This window comes from Phyllostomus hastatus, unplaced genomic scaffold, assembly GCF_019186645.2.
Source record: "Phyllostomus hastatus isolate PE091 unplaced genomic scaffold, TTU_PhHast_1.1 phas_contig_1, whole genome shotgun sequence".
Lineage (NCBI taxonomy): Eukaryota > Metazoa > Chordata > Mammalia > Chiroptera > Phyllostomidae > Phyllostomus > Phyllostomus hastatus.
Genome location: NW_025333498.1, coordinates 33,836,508 through 33,848,923, shown reverse-complemented (window position 1 = coordinate 33,848,923; position 12,416 = coordinate 33,836,508).

Here is a 12,416-nt window from a genome sequence, read left to right as displayed (position 1 = left end):
ATTTATATTTCTAATAATGTGGTTTTTGGTGACACATGTAGAAATTTCAAGAATTTGTTAGAATCCTCGACCTTGTACATTATCACATTAGATTAGCAACAGTTCTGTCTTTCCCTTTCCTCCTCCCTTTAGAAGCTGATTCACCAAGTTTAGCAGTTCCTTGATTCATTTTACATTCATTGGGTGGAAGAGAAGGTTAGCTGGCTAGTTTATGCCATTAAACTAAAGAATATCTGTTCAACTCCCTTATCATTTGTTTACTTGTTTGACCTTGCTTTAGTATTTGACCAGAGTGATGCTGTGAGTTCTGAAGATCCTTGCTGAAGAGCCTTTCCCTTTGTGATTTATCTATTGTCAGTATTTTATGTTGAATATGTGAAGGATATTAAAGTCCTAAATCAGCTAAAAAAGAAAAAAGAAAAATGAAGGTAAATGGGAAGAAATAGAAAACAAATTCCAAAAGCAAGTAACATGCATTCATCAAGTTTCCCATAAACTGACATATTTGCAATTGATTGTGAACTCCATAAGTGTTTTAAAAATAAATAAAACTATACTTTTGAAATAAATTCTTGAACACCAGTTTAAAAAAGTCAACTAGTCCTGTATATTTATTAATCCTGGATCTCACTGAAATGACATAATCAAAAAATATGATTATGAGAATAAATTCATAACAGTACCAGCAAGCTGGAAAGGTGTCATCAACAAGCCTGAATAGATAGGAACTGAGAAGTAAAGCAAATGCTTTCAATTTGAGAGATGAATATGAGAGCACTGAGGATCCTACAACTTCATGGTGGAAATCTCTCCCCAAAATCTGAATTTTCCTGGTAGAATCATAATAATTTCATTATCAGGTTGGGACAAGCTATCTAAAAGAAAAGGTCACAATGGAAGAAATTTCAGATTAAACCTGTTCATATAATTCTTCAAATGAGGGAGATGTTATTACCAAGAACACTTGGAGAGTTGGCACTGGGGCCAGAGAAGCAGAACAGTGCCACAGGTAACTTAGGCTGCCAGGAGATAAATCATCCTACCTAGAGGGAAAAGCCGATTACCCACAACACTGGAGGAAAGGCTACCAGTGGCAAAACCGGTTCTCCCCTGCATAGCCCCTGCCTTTGGGCTTTCTGTGAGACTCCATCTTTGTCCATATACAACCAACTCTTCTCATGGTGAGCTCTCCTTTGATTTGATGTTTCAGATAACATCCTCTTTTCAGGGAAGACTTCTACAACCACCCTACCAAGAGTAGATTCCCCATTTTGTTAGTCTCCATCTCAGCCCTCACTTGTTTTCATTAGAGCACTTATTACAACTTGAAATTATTTTATTGGACTGCTTACTTTTATTTGTCTCACTCCCTCAATTCATATATAAGCTCCATCTCTGTGCTCCTGTTCCTTGTTCACGGTGCTATTCTCCATGCTTTCCAGAGCCTGGCACACACCAAAAATACTGTTCAACAAAAGTTTGGTGAATGAATAAAGTACCCAGGGTACATTTACAAATAAGCCATGTTTTTAGTTATAAGGAGCATATATTTACTTAGAAATAGCATAAGATATGTTGTTTGAAAGCAATGCAATACTCCAGAAATTAGTCACAAAGATCAAGAAATAAAACAAACAAAAATCCATCTTTACTTAAGCAAACCTCTTGTAAATAACTCTTGAATAAAAATAAAAAATTATGCTTTTTATAGATTTTAGAAATGGATGGAAAGGAAGGACTAAATCAATAAACTGATGAAATGAGCCTTTAGAATATATTTTTTTAAATATGAAAGTTTGGAAAAATGAAAAGTTGAAACAAGTTTCATTTCAATTATAGTAAAAAATAAAAACAAAAACAGAAACACCTTAGAGATAAAGTACACTAAAAGCTATAGATTTCATCAATAAAACTAAAGTTCTAGGAACAGAAATGATAAAATAACAAATCTTTGTAAGTCTGATCAATGCAAGATGAATTTATTTTCTCAGGCAGCCATAACTGGTGAGCACAGAATAAATGGATTAAGCAAGAGAAATTTATTTTCTCAAAGTTCTATATGTAAGTCCATGGTCAAGTTAGGTTTGGCTTCTCCTGAAGTCTTTCTCTTCACATTGCAGATGACTGCCTCCCCACTGTGTGTTCACATAACCTTTTTCCTCTGTGTCCACATACCTGGTGCTTCTCCCTGTATAACCCTATTCTCTTCACCAGGTAGATTGGATTAAGACTCAACCTAAAGGACCTTATTATCACTTACCTCTTCAAAGGTTCTACCCCAGATACAGCCACATTCTAAGTTACTAGGGTATAAGTATTCAACATATGAATTGGAGTGGGGCACAGTTTGGTTTGTAACACAAGGCAACAGACATTTAAAAAACTAAATTAGGCTAGTGGGAAGGGTTAGAACAATATATGTGAAAAATTTTTAAATGCTCTTATAAAATTAGGTTAAAATATTTTCCAATAAACTTGGAATTTTATGAATGAATTCAATAAAATTCAGAAATTAGAAATATCCATTATGAAACTTGAATCCTCTCTTTAATTAAAAAAATTTTATAAATTGTGATCACTTATTTTTTTCATTGTTTTTCAAGTACAGTTGTTTCTATTTTCACCCCACCATGCTCCCCCACCCCACCCATCCCCACCCATCCCCACCTCAAACCTACTCCCTTTGGCTTTGTCCACACATGTTCTTTGATGGCCCTTCCCCTATCTTCCCTATTATCCCTCTCCCTCCTTCTCTCTGGTTAGTCAGATTGTTCCTTATTTCAATGTCTCTGATTCTATTTTGCTTGTTTGTTTGTTTTGTTGATTATGTTCCATTTATAGGTGAGATCATATGGTATTTCTCTTTCACCATTGGCTTATTTCACTTAGCATTATGCTTTTATTTTTTTTTACTCCTAAAATCACAAGACCTACTCAACTTCAAGTAACATACTTTCTATGTACATAATTTTTTAGAATAGAGAAAAATGTAGTTTTCCATCACAATTTGTCACAGTAATATCCTTAATTCTACAGCAAAAATTTTATGTTAAAAATAACTATATCCCAACTTAATTAAAAATAATTGCAAATGTAGTTATGCAATTAAGTATAACTACTACCTGCTCCTGTAGTTGTTTTAGAAATGCAAAGATGATTTAGCATTAGGCAATATATGAACTTAACCATTTTAATATAGAAAAATCAACAAAAGATAAAAATGCATTTGATACATTTTATTAGATATTTCTCACATTAAAACAGCTAAACAGATAAAGAAGAATATGTCTAAACTTGATAGACTGGAAATATATGAGCCATATTATATTTAAAGTTGCAACATTAGAAGTGTTTCTGCTAGTTAATTAAGAATTCTGAAAATATAGAAGCATACTCAGTATAACTGTTTAATTCAGTGTAACTGCTTATTTCAGTATAACAAGGAAAAATATGCAGGGTAGATTTTTCTTTGGCCATCATTCTTAGTGTTGCCAATGGAAATAGCGTTCTTCCTTGGAGTTGCAAGAAAAGCATTTTGGGGACCCACATATAGGAGGATGAGGTGTAGTGGTGAGATTTACTGGGGCTGGAGCAAACACAAGGACTGCACCCAGGTTCCCCGTGTCTCATTCACGACCAGATGGCTCAGCTCCATCCCGCTGTGGAAGGGGACCAGATGGCTCAGCTTGGTCCCATCGTGGAAGAAGTCCAGCCTTGTCTTCACCAAGCCCAGAAGAAGGGCCAAGGTCCAGAAATTTTGTAATGCTGGCCCAACATCGGTAGGGCATCTGAAGCTTTTGTAGTTCAGTTCAGTCCATGCCAAATCTTAGTACAGCAAAGTCTCTGTCCCCATCCAGCTAGCTTAGTTTCTATTGCCAGCTGTGCTGCTCCTGCTTGGAGTTCACCCAAGTTTGGGCCCATGTGACTGCCAGGCCTGCATGGCTGCAACAGAGAAAGAATGCCCTGAGGAAAAGGCAAACAAATGAATGCAGAGGGGCCTTTGTTAAGCTTTGAATATATTATCTCGGGCCTGGGAAAGGTCAGATTTCTTTTAAATTAACCAATCTCTTCCCTAATTCTTGGGGGGCTTGTGCTGGGTCCTCCCCCTATCCAATCCCTTTCCTAGATTTTCTGGTTCTGTGTTACTTATCCAATCCAATTCTTTTTAGGAGGTATGATTGTTTTCACATTGTAGCCTTGACTTTAATATCCTTAAGTATTCAGATATACATGTGGGTATGTATAGTATATATTCTTATATGTACATAAACATTCTTCCAACATATTTCTCCCTCTTTCTAAACACACACTTACATTGTCTATCTAATTTACATATTAAAACAATTATCTGGAAATTCATGAATCTATAGCATAGTACACCATAAGCAAGTATTTATGTGTTTTAGAAATGAGTATCTATTACTGAATAAAGCATAGGCTAGGATAAAAATGGGTTATTTCCAATTAAGACCTTTTTTAACAGAAGACCTTAATGGAAGTGACCACCAATAGTCTGTATCACAGTTTCTATTTGTGCCAGTAGTAGCTTTAGAAGTAAAATAGTGGTAAGATATTAAAAGGTCTGTTGAATGCTTATTATTGGACACATATTTGCTCATGGCTTTGTGTGCAGTTTTCAAGAAGTAAAATTATTCCTGTGTGAAATAAAAGCTAATGACGAGGCCCATCAATAACAAACCAACCCTGCAGTTACTCTTATCAGAACTCTGCTTCTGACTACCATACCAGGACACTTTTCCTATATCATGTGCTAGGCTCCTGTGTACTAATAGTTCCTTTAAAATAAACCCTAAAATATAATTGCTCAATATCTCTCTAGGTATATTGCATAAATCAGCCTGAGTTCAATCTCACACTCCACCCTGTGGTATGGGCTGGAAACTTAAAATTATATTTTTTAGACTTTTCTGTCAGTTGTTTACTGACTGGATTCTGTCACAATGAAGTACTTGTCTATGATTGAATATAGAAATAAAAGAAAGAGAAAGCCATGTTATTTGTGCTGTGTCTTCTGCAGAGTAGGCTATTGGAGGTGACTTGGCTCTAGCCGTACTGGGGGAAGGAAAACAGCTTCATCAGAGGACTTTGGGCTCCTGCAGTGTCTATCTGCACATGTCTTCCTAGCTGTCCACTTATCTAATTTGGTACCATTTCCACAGCACTCTCTGCTGGCAGAGCAACAAATAGCCTTAGAGACAGACTTTAGGTAACATTACTTTCTCACTGTGTACCCCTTCTAACACTTTTGTAACCAGTTCTGCTATTAACTACTCTCTGTTTGAAGTACTTAGACTAGCTTCTGTTTGTTTCATTTTTTTTCTTTTTTGGCCTGGACAGATACAATATAAGATAAAGGGAATTTTGAATACCTAAGAACCTTACAAAAGATAGATATCAAATCTGAATAAACTGAATTTTAGTGCTGTAGTCAGGGCTTGGCCATATTACTGCTAAAAGGATAGTAGCAGCTATTACTTATTCTCCTAATTTGCTGGACAATAATAACATTCAGAATTACTTTCAGCCAGGATTAACTACTGGGGTTTGTTAGTTTGAGGAGGAATAATAATTGGAATGTCTTCCTGTATAGGGGTTGTTTCATTTTTGTCATCATCTAACTAATTGGTTTAAGACAGCTCTGGTAATCTACAACAGTCTTCTTGTCTACAGCCTTAGGCTCTAATAGGAAACTAGGTTTACCTTTGGCATGTACATTTTTTGTAAATTAGATTTTTAAAAGCACTATCCTGAAATTGGCACTTAAAAAGAAAATATTCTTGGAAACCTATTTACCAAAAATGCATTACTCAAGGTAAATATTCATCTCAGTGATAGTATTTTGAAATTGATATCAATTTGTGTCAAAACACATCTTGAAAACTTCAGGCATCACCTTATTAATTCTGAGTTTTAACTTCTCCCCAAATTAATTTTTCCAAGCTGTGCCTCCATCATTTGTAGATTACACCAGAAGCCAAAAGATGCCATGATTACTGAGGAAGGAGGTTGAGAGTGTAAAGTGAGGTGGGAAAGATTTTTCTACAAGAGGTTAAATAGAAGAATTACAACATGGAGTTTTAAGTGAAGTGGATGTCACAAAGGTGATGAAATTCATAGGTTTTTGCAAGGTGAAAACACTATTTGAAATTATATACTCTTTTTCTAAAATATGTACTCCTTACATACAGGCCTGTTTCATATCCACAGTGTTTGTGCATTAAGTACAGAAACACAATACCATACCCATTATCCAAAGAACCATATATTTCAGCCTGAAGTGTTAGAAATTTTCTACTGAGAAAATAATTCCTGGCAGATGAAATAATGTTATATGAGCTATTTTTAAAGTGGTTGGATGTATCACAAAGCTCTTCAAGAAATATATAGGTTAAAACCTAACATTATATATAAAAAAGGTGCATGCTGTTCCTCTAAATAGAATGTCTAATACAGAAAATAGAAACAAGTTCATTTTAGTTCTTAAAATTTCATATAACAGGTCTGCTGCAAATTTTTGCCAAGTTTCGTGGTGAGAGCTTGGTGCAGGAGTTGGGAATTTATAGTCTAGGGATGACTAGTAAGACTACATTGCTTCCTGTGGGCCAGAGCAGCTATAGTCACTCCCTGTGTTTGTTCAGGCAACAGGAGGGGGAAATCAGCCTCCTATGTTATGTAAGCAAATCTGAAAAATAAAACAAATGCTTTCATTAATATTTTATATCTCGGTTTTTAAATCGATAAAAACACATGCACGTAACACTATAAAATAAAATTCTTAAGATTGAAATATGAGAAATCTAACTGTACATCCCACCAAACAGTCCAAAATTGGAGGTGCTATCTTAAGCCATTCAGAGTTGTCATTCTGGATCACCTGAGGCATGGGCAGTAAGAAGCATGCACTAGGAGTTTACCTCTGCTCTAGTCATGAGCAAATAAAATCTTCAGAACTCTTTATTTCCTCTGGCTTGAAATGTTTCTGACCTATTCAACAGCAGAAATGGCCTCTGGAAAACAGTCTCATTTTTAGTGGGAGAAGGGCATATCTTTTGGTTTTCCACCATTGATAATACTTCAATAAATACAGAACAGTGACCATAATGATTATAACAAATATAGAAGGAAGAGAATAGAGATACTGAATGATCATATATAGGAGACTTTTTATGGAGTGCTTTTGGGGCAAGCACCTGTGCAAGGTGACGAAAGGGAGCAAGATTGGGCAGAGGGAGATACAGTCTTTTAAAACAGTATTTTTTTTTTCAGTTAAAAGATGCAGTCTTAAAGAAAGTATTAACTTACCTTCCTAGGAATCTCAAGATAGGATAAACCTTTGAGGCTGTCTCAAGTAAGGTCAAGAGGGCCAGGCCTTTACTTCATGTCAGTTAGGCCCTGAGTAGGCCTGTCAAAGGAAGAATGGCCTTGAGAGAGGCAGGTCTCATTAGCTAAGGCAATCCCCGAAGGGGAGAAATAGGTGAAGGGTGTTTGCTGGCAACATCCTCAGCAGCTAGGGTAATAAGAATTTTAATCCTGAAGAAGATTTAAGCAATGCAACCAGTAATCAGGGAAAGATTATCCCTGATTACAAATCAGGGAAATCTGATCAGGGAAAAATTATCCAATATTATATATTTAATCAATCTTATTTCCAGGGATTAGACCCTCAATGATAGAAACAGACTGCTGTTAGTGAAAATAATTATGGTGAAAATTGAGAAATCCTGAAAGCTAAAAAACTACCAAAAAGCTAACTTTGCATAGGCATATAACATATAAACACACACACAAAAAGATGTATTTATCTCATGTTAACCTACCATTTATGAATAAGCATCTATAACATAATAAAATAGTGTGGAAAAATCAATGACCCCATCAAAACAGAACTAGTAATTAGAAAAACAAAAGTGAAAATACTGTTGAATATTATTCCATATTTACATAGTCATAGAAAAAAAGAGCCTTGATTATTAGAGAGAATGTGGAGAAATAGAAATATTTATAGATTACTGATATTAATGTACTAATAAAATTACTTGTGAACATTTTGAATTAGTACTAAAGGCTTTATTAGTTTTTTTTAATACAATTTTGGCAAGAGAGTTTTATCAATAATTCTATGTTGCATCATATCAGAAAACATATGATGTTAGGTGATACCACTATTAGTGGTGTTAGGTTTGATCACTTTGCTATGATAGTAACAATAGTAAGGCTCCTTGCCCCTAGTTAAGGAGTAGTTATATTTCTACAGTCCTAAAATTACATTTGGCCCTTTGAAGGCAACTGCGAGGCTGATGCAGCCCCTGGTGAAAATGAGTTTGACACCCCTGGTATAGGTGATAAATAATTGTTTTCATTTGGTACCCTGTGGATAGACATTTAATTCAATTTTTTTTGCTATAACAATAAATGATAATTAACAAATAATACATAAGCATTATTTTATGCTTATGTAGAAATCAAAGGAAAAATTCATCTATAATTTTGTTAGACTCAGGGCATATTCATTTTTTAAATATTAATTTTTAGCCCTGGCTGGGTGGATGGGTCAGAGTATCATCCCATACACCAAAAGGTTGCAGGTTCAATCCCTGGTCAGGGCACATACCTAGGTTGCAGTTTGATCCTTGATTGGGTAGGGGTGTATATGGGAGGCAACGGATGGATGTTTCTCTCTCACACTTATGTTTCTTTCTCTCTCTCTCTTTCTATCTCTCTCTCCCCCCTTGTCTCTCTAAAATCAATAAAACATTCTTGGGTAAGGATAAAAATAAAAATAATTAATAATAATAATAATAATAATTTTTAAAATTGCCTATACTTTTAAATTATATAAAATAATGTAATTTGTGAATCCACTAACAGAAACAGTGTAGACAAATAACTCGAGAAGTTTCATGGTTTATAGAAAAGTAAGGTGAAAGTAGGATATAATAACTTTAAAATATAAATTTAACATTTAAAAGAGTGCCTTCATATTCTATGAAAATGTATTAAATGTCCCAGGTGTTTAACTCACATAGTGAAAAACTTATGTCTTATATACCAAATGTGTTTTGCCAGTGAGTTGAGTGTTAGATTGTAATGAACTGAAATTATGTCTCTATTAAGAAATTTCACAGAAGCTTTTCCATTTGCATTGGCCAAATACAGTAGAAGATAGACCATAATTCAGTGATAGTGTCTACCAACTTTTTTAGGCATGGTGCTAATTTTAGGAGCTTCTTTTAATAAGCAATTCCATGATCAAGATTAGATTCTATAAATTCTCCCCTCATTTCCTTTTTCAAGCAACTCTATAGTTTGAGTGAATTATTTCTGAAACCTTGGAGTTTACTAGAAATTATTTTCTAGAAAAGAAAGAAAGTAAACATTCATTATTGCTATTATTTTTATTGCATTAATACAGAGTGGGAAAATTTACATCTATGATTTGGACTTTTTATCTTAATCACTACCTTCAAAATGCTTTTCACACTTGAACCTGTTTTCCAACCCTACCTTCAAGAGGTGGTTTTCCTTCATTTAGTGCATGTGTATGAGAAATGCACTGCTTTAAAAAATAATTTATTTACCTCACCAAAACAGATATCTTATTACTCTCTTTTGGAAATTAACTAGCGTCATTAAAATTTAGCAAGAGTCTTTTTAAAATTCTATAAATGTAGCATTGATTAGTCATAACAAGAAAAAGAAAATTAGCTTTACTCTGTTAAATATTAGCATCTGAGAAAATTGCTTAAAAACTCTACATCAGAATTTTTATTTACATAATCAAAATATGGCAGCATTTCATGGGCTATTTATTTTTGTTTTTCTCTCTCAAGCACCTTATGGGAATTAAGTAAAATTGATATGATTATACTCTACTTTATTTGCAGTCTAATTTTAAAAATGAAAAAAATTATCAATTTTTGAAATTGTCTTTAAAGAAATCACAGTTTATTTTACCAGTTAATAAAGCACAAAAACCCAGGTATAATGGTATATTTTCTAATACTTCCTTTTTAATTTTATAAAATTTTGTATGCAGTTTACTTCTATACTGAATTTAATTTGCCCAATCTACATTTTATCCTATTTGAAAATTGATTGCTATTCAGAACTAGGTACATTTTGCCATGCAAGAAATAATAAAAAAATAATTTAATATTGATAATAAATGTTACATAAATCATATTAATTTCTCAAAAATTTAAAAACATAACATTTATATGAATCTCTTATAAGTTTGCTTTTTATTTGCAATTTTCTTTCAAATATTCACTTTGCAATTCATATAATACAATAACCCATATAAGGTCTGAATACATAAACCAAACGGGGAGTTGATGAACTTTTCACCCTTTCACACAGAATAAAATTCATCTGAATTGTTCTCACAAAGAAAGAAATGTGATTGAGAGATAAATTACCATTTAACTTCAAATTTAAAAACTTAGTCTTAAGAAAGGCATAAGCAAGTTACTATTTTAGCATAAAGAAAATATGGAAAGGGCCAGAATAAATATATAACACACATGTTATATAATATTTATGGCATATAGCATATATAATATATTCACAATACATATTTAAATATAATTTGGTATTTCATAATTCCATAACAGAGAGGAAGGAGCTAAGATACGGGAGCCAGTTAAACCCTGGTTCAAATCCTGCCATATTCCTCCCTTGGGTGTGTTTTTTAAACTTTTCTCCATTTCATATTTTTTCCTATAAAACACAGGAGAAAGGTACCTAATTTACAGAGTTCTTTAGGATACTCTGTGATGAAGGGCTGTACGTGCTTTACATGTACCAACTCTCCCAGAGCTTTTAAGGCAGACTGTGTAATGAAGAAAAAAACATGATTAAGGTACTGTAAGAGTAAACACATGGCCCAGAGTCACACAGTTTATGCAACCAAGCATCAAATCCAAATTAGCTTGACTCGCCTTCTACTTCTAATATGCATCAACTCCCATAGAGCTAGATATACAGTTAGTGCTCAAGAAATGCTGGGCTGCTTCCTCACTCTTTCTTAATGTTAACTGTCCTGGGGAAGTGAATTCATTTGGACATCAGCAAGACATGTTAGCGTTTGCTATGGAACTAGACACAAAGAGTAAGTAATATAAAACTTCACCACTTTCAAAGTTAAAAAATAGAAACAATGGTGGGAAACAGGCAATTTAGGGGGAATTTTTGCTCTCTCCTATATGCTTTATGATACAGCTGGGGCAAACGTTTATTGGGCAATAAAGTTCCCTGCCCAGTGTTATTACCCAAGGCACAGTCTATGATCATTTTCTGCTTGTAGTTTGTTATTTTGGTTGAATTTGCTGCTAAGAAAAAGACAAATTGTCAAACAGGAATGTAATTCCTCTCTTGGTCTAGCCAACAAACATAGTAATATGTGTTGGGATACCCTCTTAACTTCATCAGCCACCAGCAGCAGTAAACTCTGTCACAGAAGCAATTTAAACTTCCTAACTAGTTAACTCCTGAGCAATCATGCCCATGGTGGTTTATTCTGAAGACTCATTTGTTGTCCTTCATTTGCTCATGCTTCACTTACTCTTCTTATTTCAGTCTTTTAGGCTCCCTCATTAAGAGTTGAGGGAAAGGATTCAAGAACACAGAAGCTATTATGTCCCCTTCGATCAGCGTTCTGTTTGGAAGGGGGCATATACACTGGGGAGACAGTACATGGAAGTTATTAATAAGGATATTACTCACTTATATTTCTGTGGTGCTTTGCAATGTAAATGTAAACCTTCCATGTGCCCTCTCATGGTCCTAACTACACTGCAAATTAGGAAGGCAAATACTATTACCTGAATCCACGTACTGAGAAATTTGGGAATGAGGTATTTGTAAAACTATCTTGCTGGTAATTAACAATCAATACTCAAAACTGAATCCTAGGATTTCCATGCCAGTGTTTTTTTCAGCATATGAGAGCAGAAAGAAATTACTGTACTTTTGTGACATTTATTTTTTAGCTGCTATAAGTAATGTTTGAATAATTAATTTGTTAAAGAAAATAATAAACTGGCACTTTCCTATAAAATATAACCATGATATAATATTTTTAAAGCAAAATAAAAGCACATGATTCTGTATGAATAAACTGCCTACCACCCCACTTCTAGCCTGAGCAAAAATTTCCATTAAAAAAAGCTTCTCAGAGTAATTCCATTGAATCTGGAAGCTAATGCAAATAATCTGAGCTCAGCATAAAACTAAAGTGAACAGAACAATTAAAACTGGTTGGGACACTTCTGGGTTCAGTTCTTATGTGTACTGAGGTTAGAAGTCATCACTTGTATTACAACAAGAAAAAGTTGAACAAATTGAAAATCAGTACCATTTGTTGGGCCCATCAGAGAACTGTGGTTGCAGGGGAA